The following is a 9,256-nucleotide window of genomic DNA, read 5'->3' on the forward strand; positions in this document are numbered from 1 at the left end:
CCGATTGATGTGTGCCAAATATTGCATATTTGGACCCCTTAATTTACTTGTGTTAATCCTTTAGCTGTGTTATTATCTGATGTTCTGTGTTAGTTTTGTGTTTTTAATATTTTGTAGGTGTTGAAGAAAAAAACTACTTTTTGGAAGAAAACACACTTTGAGAAGACCTAGATGATATGGTTAAGTTTAACCAAATCCAAGAAATGGGTAAATCGGATTAAGGATAAGATTGGATAAAATTTCGAATTGGATTCAAATTCAGATTCTACACGTCTCAGTATTTTGACCATAACTTTTCGCTCACATATCCGATTGAGGTGATTCAAGTGGCCTTGAAAATCTAACTCAAAATACTAAAATTCATTGTGAAATAGGATTTTGCTAATTCGGACGTTTACTATTCCAAAATCGTCCCGTAATTAAATGGTACAAACCTGGACGAATTGTATCCGATTTCAACTTGTAAAACCCTAAGTTTTAGGTCTATAAATAGGGAATTATCAGATTAGTTGAGGGGACTACGAATTTGAAGATTGCAGAGGAGAAAGAAGAGAGTTTAAGGTTTTCCTAACTTTTGAATCTCTACTTTGTGATTCTTATTTGTAAGTACTCGATTTTACATTATGAATTCAATCAATTTTGTTTTGTCTTTCAATAACATGAGAGGCTAAACCTTCAACTAAGGTTGAAGATGAAGCCTCACTTATGATTAGCAACTTTGTTTCATGTATGTAATATTTCCCAATTTAATGGTTTAATTGCTCTATTGTTTTACTTCTAATCAATTGGATTGAATAACTCTTGGATATCTTTTGTGATTCAAGGATACACTTGATGATTTAAGATTATTCAATATAATTGATTGCTTGGTTTTCTTTGTTAAAAATTGGATTTCCCCTGTGATTTATTCTCTGGATACAATTGATGTTTTGATAAAGATTGGATATTTTCTTGTGATTTACGGATACAGTTAATGATTTGATCGAATATTGGATTTCTTTTGTGATTCGGGTTATGAATGGATACATGGGATCTTTTGATAAATTCTTTGAAGCAATAGTAAAACAAACTTAAGATTTATATGTGAGAACTTTGGAGAATATTATAGATCATGAAATTATGTTGTTATGAATTTGTGAGTGCGGATTCCGAAACCTTAGTGCTTCGTCATAAGATTTTAATCACTTTAAATTGTTCATGCTTTTGTTTTTTCATTCAAACAAAAAAAATCTCCCAAAAATTTGGAACTAGATTAGGGTTTAATTAATTTAGATTTAAAATTGCTTTCAAGAATATAATTCCCTGTGGGTTCGACCTTGCACTTGCAATCCATTAACTACAATTGATTCGTGCACTTGCGAGTTAAATAAATTTGCACAACAATCACAAGTCACCGACTAATTGATTGTGATAATCTCTTTAACATTGATGGAGATAATTTCTTTAGCATCCTCCCATTAGAAGAAAGATTAAGCCCCACATCCATGTCCCAAAGAAATTATGATCTTTTCTATGATTGATTGAACTTGACACAATTGAAGATTCAATTGAATGTTTGACCGAACTTAGTGCAGTTGTCACATTGATCGTGATACGTTTAAATGATCAATCGATCTCTATGGATTTTGAATTATCTATCCTTGTGCATTAGTCCAATCAATCATGATAAGATCAATCGATCGATCATAGTGCATTAGTCTGATTGATCAAACTTGACACAATTAAAGTCCCAATCGACCATCTGATCGATCTTACTACATTAGTCCGATTGATCGTGAAACGATCAAATGATCGATCAAAATCTATGAATTTTGTATTATATATCATTGTGTATTAATCCCATCAATCATGATAAGATTAATAGGTCAATGGTAGTGCATTAGTCCAATCCATCGCGATAAGATCCATTGATCGAATCTAGTGAAGTAGTTCGATCAATCCATAAATTTTAGGACGAAGAAGATTGAACTCCACAATATCGAAGTCGTTGGTCAATAAAAATATCGTACAAATCTTTAAAAACTAAAAAATAATAATAAAAAAAAAAAAAATTTAAAAAAAATCTTTAAAAAAAAAAAAGGTTAAATACCAAATACCCCCCTGGGGTTTGGTAACTTTATTTTTATCCCCCTGGGGTTTCATTTTTATCACAGGACCTCCCTGGGTTTTGATAAAAGACCAAGTTAGTCCATCCGTTAGTTGACCGTTAGTTGACCGATAGGACTGACATGTGGACCAATCAAATGTTGACACGTGGCACCTATTTAATTTTTTAAAATTTTTTTTAATTAAAAAAAATGTTTTTTTTTTAAAAAAAAAAAGAAAAGAAAAGAAAAACAATTGGGGGTGGCCGAGCCACCCCCTTGGGCATTTGGGGGTGGCTCAATGTTTTCCGTTTCTTTTTTTTTTTTTTTTAAATACATTTTTTTTTAATTTAAAATATATATATATATATATATATATATATATATATATATATATATATATTTTAAATTTTTTTAAAAAAATTTTAAAAAATTAATATATGTGCCACGTGTCGACGTCTGATTGGTCCACGTGTCAGTCCTAACGGTCAACTAACGGATGGACTAATTTGGTCACTTATCAAAACTACAGGGACCTCCTGTGATAAAAATGAAACCCTAGGGGAAAAAAAATAAAGTTGGAAAACCCTAGGGGGGTTTGGAGTATTTAACCCAAAAAAAAATCTAAAAAAATATATACACAACTTTATAAATTTATTTTTTTAAAGAAAACTATAGGTTAATATTATTTTTTTTGGTAAGCTAAAAAACTTAAAAAAACTATCAGTTTTAGATATCGATGTTGTAGGATTATATTAGTGTCGACGAAAAGTCGATGCTAATATAAAACGATGTCGTTTTTGTCCGAAAAATCATGCATGATCTAGTGGCGTTGTTCCTGAAATTTTCGCACAAAACATGTTTAATCTCTCGCGTGTTTTTCTTTCTCTTCCTCCCTCTCTCTCCCTCTCGTTGTACTGCAAAAATGGGGACTGGGCGACACCAACTCCTACCCTGGTTCTACATCCCTCTTTGCCCTTTGTTTTCATTCTAGCATTCTAGAGAGAGAGAGAGAGAGAGAGAGGGGGGGGGGGGAATAGATTGTAAGCAATATAAATTAGCAACGAAATAATTTAATTATATAAATACCTCCGATCATTGCTTTGCTCAAGAAAGTGAAGAAAACCTTTCTTGAACAATCAAAGAGCCTGACAACAGAAAAATATAGAGAAATAGGTTATTCTGACCTATGCCTACCAATATCAAATAAGGGAATACACAGGGCTTTTTATAGGTAGGTCAGGGACTCTTATTCTTAAAAGTTATTGATTTTGATCCTCCCATCAAGGAGCAAACCACTCAATAAAATCAATTTTATAACATCTTTTTGAATTCCATAACATCCTTTTGCTAGAATAAATTCCTCAATATCGTAACCAAATTATAATAAATACAGTAAATTAAAATGTTACATAAAGTCCATATCTTAAATGGATTTTCTTACATTCTCCCACTTGGCCCCTATGACACATAAATTCCTTATACGGTTCGATTCTATAATATGACATTTACTTTATTTATTCCAACCATTTATGGAATCCTCCCACTCACACAAGGAATACTACATATGAATCATGGCGGTAAAACCATTATATAATATGACATCCCTTCCATGCATTACAATATATAATATCCCCTAAATCAGTATTGTATGGGCAATCAAACTTTATGAATAAAGTTCCCAAAAGTTATTTAGGTCCAACTTTATTTTTATTTCCATGGATAAGGTAATAAATGTGAACAAAACTTCATAACAATAACTTGATGTCTATAGACTAAAAGAAATAACTAAGTACAAAATGAATTAGTGAGCCCCATATGGTCCACATGAATTTTAAATAGCTTTACTGGTAAGCCTTTAGTCATAGGATCCGTAATCATCAAATCAGTATTGATATGCTCAATGAACACTTCATTTCTTTTGATGTTCTCTCACACATGAAGGTACTTGATGTCGATATGCTTACTTCTGCTTCCACTTTTATTATTCTCAGAGAAGAATATGGCAGCACGATTATTGCAGAAGATCTTTATTGGTCTTGCTATAGAATCGAAAATCTTGAGACCACCAACAAAATTTCTCAACCATAGTGTCTGTGTAGTGGCTTCATAGCACGCAATAAATTCTACCTCAATTGTAAATGTAGCAACTATAGTTTACTTGTTGCTTCACAAGGATATAGCCCCTCCAGCAAGAAGAAAGATATACCCTGAAGTAAACTTTTTGTTGTTGTGAGTTTTAATGTTACTCGTAAGTGCACATATCGTTTACTATATAGCTTTTTAATTTGATTCCTCACCTAAAAGGGGCAACTGGCTTTTCTATATAGACTTATATTACTTCCCTTCTGTTTCTTTCTTTGTCCAATGGGCATCGTCTTTGCATTCCATATGTGAGGGGCACGTGGCTTTTCTTTACATATATACCAATTTTCATAAATAAATACTAGACATAATTTATTAGAAATGTCACTTTACGACCCAATGACAATTAGGATTTTTAACGAGCTAAAGTATGAATAAAAGGTCAAATCATGGGACTAGTCCTAATTTTTAAGCATAAAAATACATATATATTAACTTAATAAAAAGAAAATTTGAAAATACAAGTTTTGTATCATGGTAATTATAGATGTAAATTCAAATGGTTATACAGAAAGAATAGTCTTTGTAAATTAAAGAATATACAGAAAATTAAAAAAAAAATAATAATAAAGGGCATATGAGTAACAGATGGCTTGAATTAGAGATGGCTTGACTCAACGAGTCTACCATTGCGGAATTATCACGTGAGACAATTAACGCCTCACGTCAGTGCGTGCGTATGCTCTTTCCTCATCCCATACATGTCTATGTATTTTTTTTTTTTTTTTGAAAAGAGATCAATTCTCATTAATTAGAAAGAAACATCATCATGAATGTTGTGCAAATTTATTTAACTCGCAAGTGCACGAATCAATTGTAGTTTAATGGATTGCAAGTGCGAGGTCGATCCCACAGAGAATTGTATTTTTGAAAGAGCAATTTATATCTAAACTAATTAAATCCTAATCTAGTTCCAAAAGGGTTTTGATTTTTGAGTTTTGAAAATTAAAGGATAAACAGAAACTAAATAAAATAAGTAAATCTAAGGATAAAGGTACTAAGGTTTGGGAATTCACACTCACTAAATCATAACAACATACTTTATGTTCATCAATATTAATCCGAAGTTCTCACAAATTAAATCATAGATATGTTTTACTATGCTTCAAAGAATTAATCAAAACCATCCCATGTATCCATTCATTGACCAAATCACAAAAGGAATCCAAATTCAATTGAAACACCAGATGTATCCGTAGAACAAATCACAAGGGATATCCAATTTTTATGAGTTAAAAGCCAAGCAATCAATCATATGAAATTATCTCAAATCATCACATGTATCCTTGAATCACAAGAGATATCCAAGACTCCACACAATTGATTAGAAGTAAAACAATTGAAATATAAAACCCAATAAAATCAGAATAATAAAAACTTACATAAAAGTGATGATGTTCTTCATCGGTGAGGCTTTATCCCCAACCTTAGTTGGGAATTTAGCTCCACATAAAAATATAATCTAAACCTAAACCTAAACCTAAAGAAAAACTAAACAAAAGAATTTTGCTCTCTGGGATTGTGTGTCTTTTCTTGAATGCAAAGAAGTCCATTTATAGGCTTAGTGAAGTCCTAGAAGCCCAAGTAAACCTAGATAATTCGGAGGTCTGTCTCCCAGTCAAAATAGAAGTCTGAAATCGGAATAGGATTCATCCAAATTTGTGTCTCTTAATTGCGGGGCGATTTTGACATAGAAACCGTCCGAATTACGAAAATCCTATTTCACAACAAATTGTAGTATTTTGAGCTAGCTTTCTAATGCCGTTTGAATCACTTCAATCCGATATTTGACCGGAGAGTTATGGTCAAAATACTAAGACGTGTGCAGAATCTGAATTTGAATCCGATCCGAAATCTTATCCAATCTGAACTTTAATCTGATTTAACCTTTTCTTGGATTTGGTTAGACTTAACCACATCATCTAGGTCTTCTCAAAGTATGCTTTCTTCCAAACTTCGCATTTTTCCCTTTAAAGCTGTAGTTTTTCTTCAACGACCTACAAAATACTAAAAACACGAAACTAACACAAAATATTAAATAACCACACAACTAAAGGATTAACTAATGTAAATAAAGGGGTCTAAATATGCAATATTTGGCACTTATCAAACACCCCCAAACTTACATTTTGATAGTCCCTTAGCAAAACAAAATGAAAAATAAAATGAAAGCAAGAAACATAAATCCTCTTTCGTGGGAGAGACGATTGCATTTAACATATGCAACAAGCCTTTTAAACCCCTAGGCATCCCTAGTGGACGAGTGAAGTCTCGTGAGGGCTTAACAGGAATGATACCCACAAACATTGTGCACTATGTTGTTAACAAGAAAGAAGTTTCACATAAACCTTGGTTCTTATTCATGAGCAAACTTAAAAAGACAAACACCATCATAACAGTCAAAAGGAAATCCAAAATCAAATTACTCATAAATGGACAACTGAGACCTCATATGTTCGAAAATGTGTAAAGTGTAATTAGCACATAATCATGAAGCTTTCAGTTTAAACTCAAGATAAGTTCCATAAAATTTGAAAAAATCCCTAACAAATGAAACAACCAAGGCAAGATATGCAATTTTTTTTTTTTCTTTTTTTAAACAGGCTCTGCAATGTCTAACTCCCTTAAGCTTTCTACTTGACTCATGTAACAAGTGTTAGGCCAATGACTCCCAAGCCAGGTAGCTTTAGGGCACTAGATGTAGAACATCCTTAAGGGCTTTTTAACTTAAGTCAAAAAGGCTACAAAGTCAGATTAGCCATATCATAAATCAACATTGAACTTCACACCTTTTGACGCGAACACTCAATGCTTAATGAGGCAAGAGGTCCGGTTACTCAGTGAAAAACTCAACATGATCTTTCTTTTCTTTTTCCTTCTCTTTTTTATTTATTTTTTTATTTTTTTATTTTTATATCTTGCAAGCCAATGGTTGTTCATCAATAGGTCATCCAACAAATCTCAAAGAGAACAAGCCTAAACTCAAACATCATACCTCATAGAAAACATGCTAATGTGCTCATGAAAATTTATCTCAAAATAAGTGAAATCTCTTTTACCCAAAAATAAGTCAAGGGATTCTGACTCCTAATGACATAATAATTTGTTCAACCCTTTAAGCAAGCAAATGAAATGTAAATCACAGTTACAGTTTAACTCAAACTTGACAACAACATAGCACAAATTTTTTTTTTTTTTTTTCAAATTTTTTTACACAAAATGATAAATAAAAATAAACAAATAAGAACAAAAATAAACAGACTAAGTGTTTTTCCATACCCCCAAACTTGAATTACACATTGCCCTCAATGTGTAGTATAGAAATACATTACCGGAAATAAGGAAATCGGAGTGTGAACAAGGCTAGGGCGTCCACCAAACTTAAACACCAAAACACCTGTCAACAAAAACTAACAGCAATATTTTTTTTTTTCATAGAAACAAAACATCAAAAGATTAATTGCTGTTAGAAACAAAAACAAATAAAAAGCAATGCAATATAATGAAAAAGGAAAGAAAGAATTTGTGGAGTGAAGTGCAGAAAATAAACTGGAGGAGAAACTTTACAGCGCTTCCCCCTATCATGCGGATGTCCAACCAATCCTTTCCACCCTTTCTTCTTCAAAACTTCATAGCCCTCTAGAAGGATGTTTCGCCATCTTATGTAGACTTGCTTGCTTCGACAGATCTTCTTAGGAAAGTGGTTCCTAGATTTGTGTGCTTGTGTGCACAAGTCCTTGAATATCTTGACATAAGATGGCTCCTGATGTGCCTCAAGAGGGACAGTGATGTAGGCGGGAGCTTCAGTACTCACTTCCATGTCACTGGGTAGGTCAGGATTTGTTGGTGGCTCACTATTCTCATGGTGCTCAGGGTGCTCAACTTGCTCCTCTTTCTCTTCCTCCTCTTTGTTATCCACAATTTCCTCACTCTCAAGTGTGATGGTGACCTGGGCATGCTCATGATAAGAATTTTTGGAATCATCCTCATCAATCATGTAGTGCCTTTCAGCCATCAGCTGACTTTGAAGCTCTTCTTCCTCTATTCTGTTGAAGTCAGCAACTAGATGACTGATCTGTCCGTCTATCTTGGTCATGGCCTGCTTAAGTTCTTGTATGTCTCTGTTGTTAGCCATGGTGGAATTCCTCATCTCCTGTACGGCTTGATTGGTGAAACCTTTTAGCTCTTGTATATCTTGAGAATTGCTCAGGGTAGTATTCTTCATATCTTGCTTTATCTCTTGTATGTTCTTATCCATTGATTGCATGAATGCTTTCATCATGTCTTCCAGTGATGACTGTGGTGCAGGCACTTGAGTGGTAGACTGATAAACAGGAGGTTGAGCTTGATGATCGAATTGTGGATATTTTGAATGGTGCAATTCATCAAATTGGTGAGCATAATTTCCTGTAGCCTGAGCTGATCCTGAGAAATCATATTGGTTGCTCCAGTCCGGGTTATAACAATTGAAATTTGAATCAAACCCCGAGCTAGAGAAACTGGTGTTCATTTGTTCATATGAAAAGTTAGATCTAGCTGCTCTGATTTGATCTAATTTGTCCCATAAGTCGTTGAGCTCAGTTCGCAGATCTGGACAATTGTTCTCCTCATGATAAGGATTGAAACAAAATGAACATGGTTTATTTGGGTAAAAATTTTGAGGGTAGTTGGTAGGAGCTGGTGTCCTACAACTAGGAGATGCATTAAAATCATTAAAATGAAAATTCATGCTTCCCCTCACTTTTTAGCATGCAGATATCCCACATAAAACATTAACCAATATATATATATATATATATATATATATATATATATATATATATATATATTTTAATTTTTTTTTAAAATAAAATAAACTAAAAGAACAACACACAAAAAAACAAAATGAAAACTAAAATTTAAAAACTCACAAAAAGGACCAAAAATAAATTTTTGGCAAAGATCTATGGAACTGCTGCTTTTGCTATGAGTGCGCTTGATCGCGCTGATGTGCGGAAGGTGCTGCGGCAGAACTGTAAAACAAGCCA

Source organism: Corylus avellana, chromosome 10 (assembly GCF_965113065.1).
Source record: "Corylus avellana chromosome 10, dhCorAvel1.hap1.2, whole genome shotgun sequence".
NCBI classification, from domain to species: domain Eukaryota; kingdom Viridiplantae; phylum Streptophyta; class Magnoliopsida; order Fagales; family Betulaceae; genus Corylus; species Corylus avellana.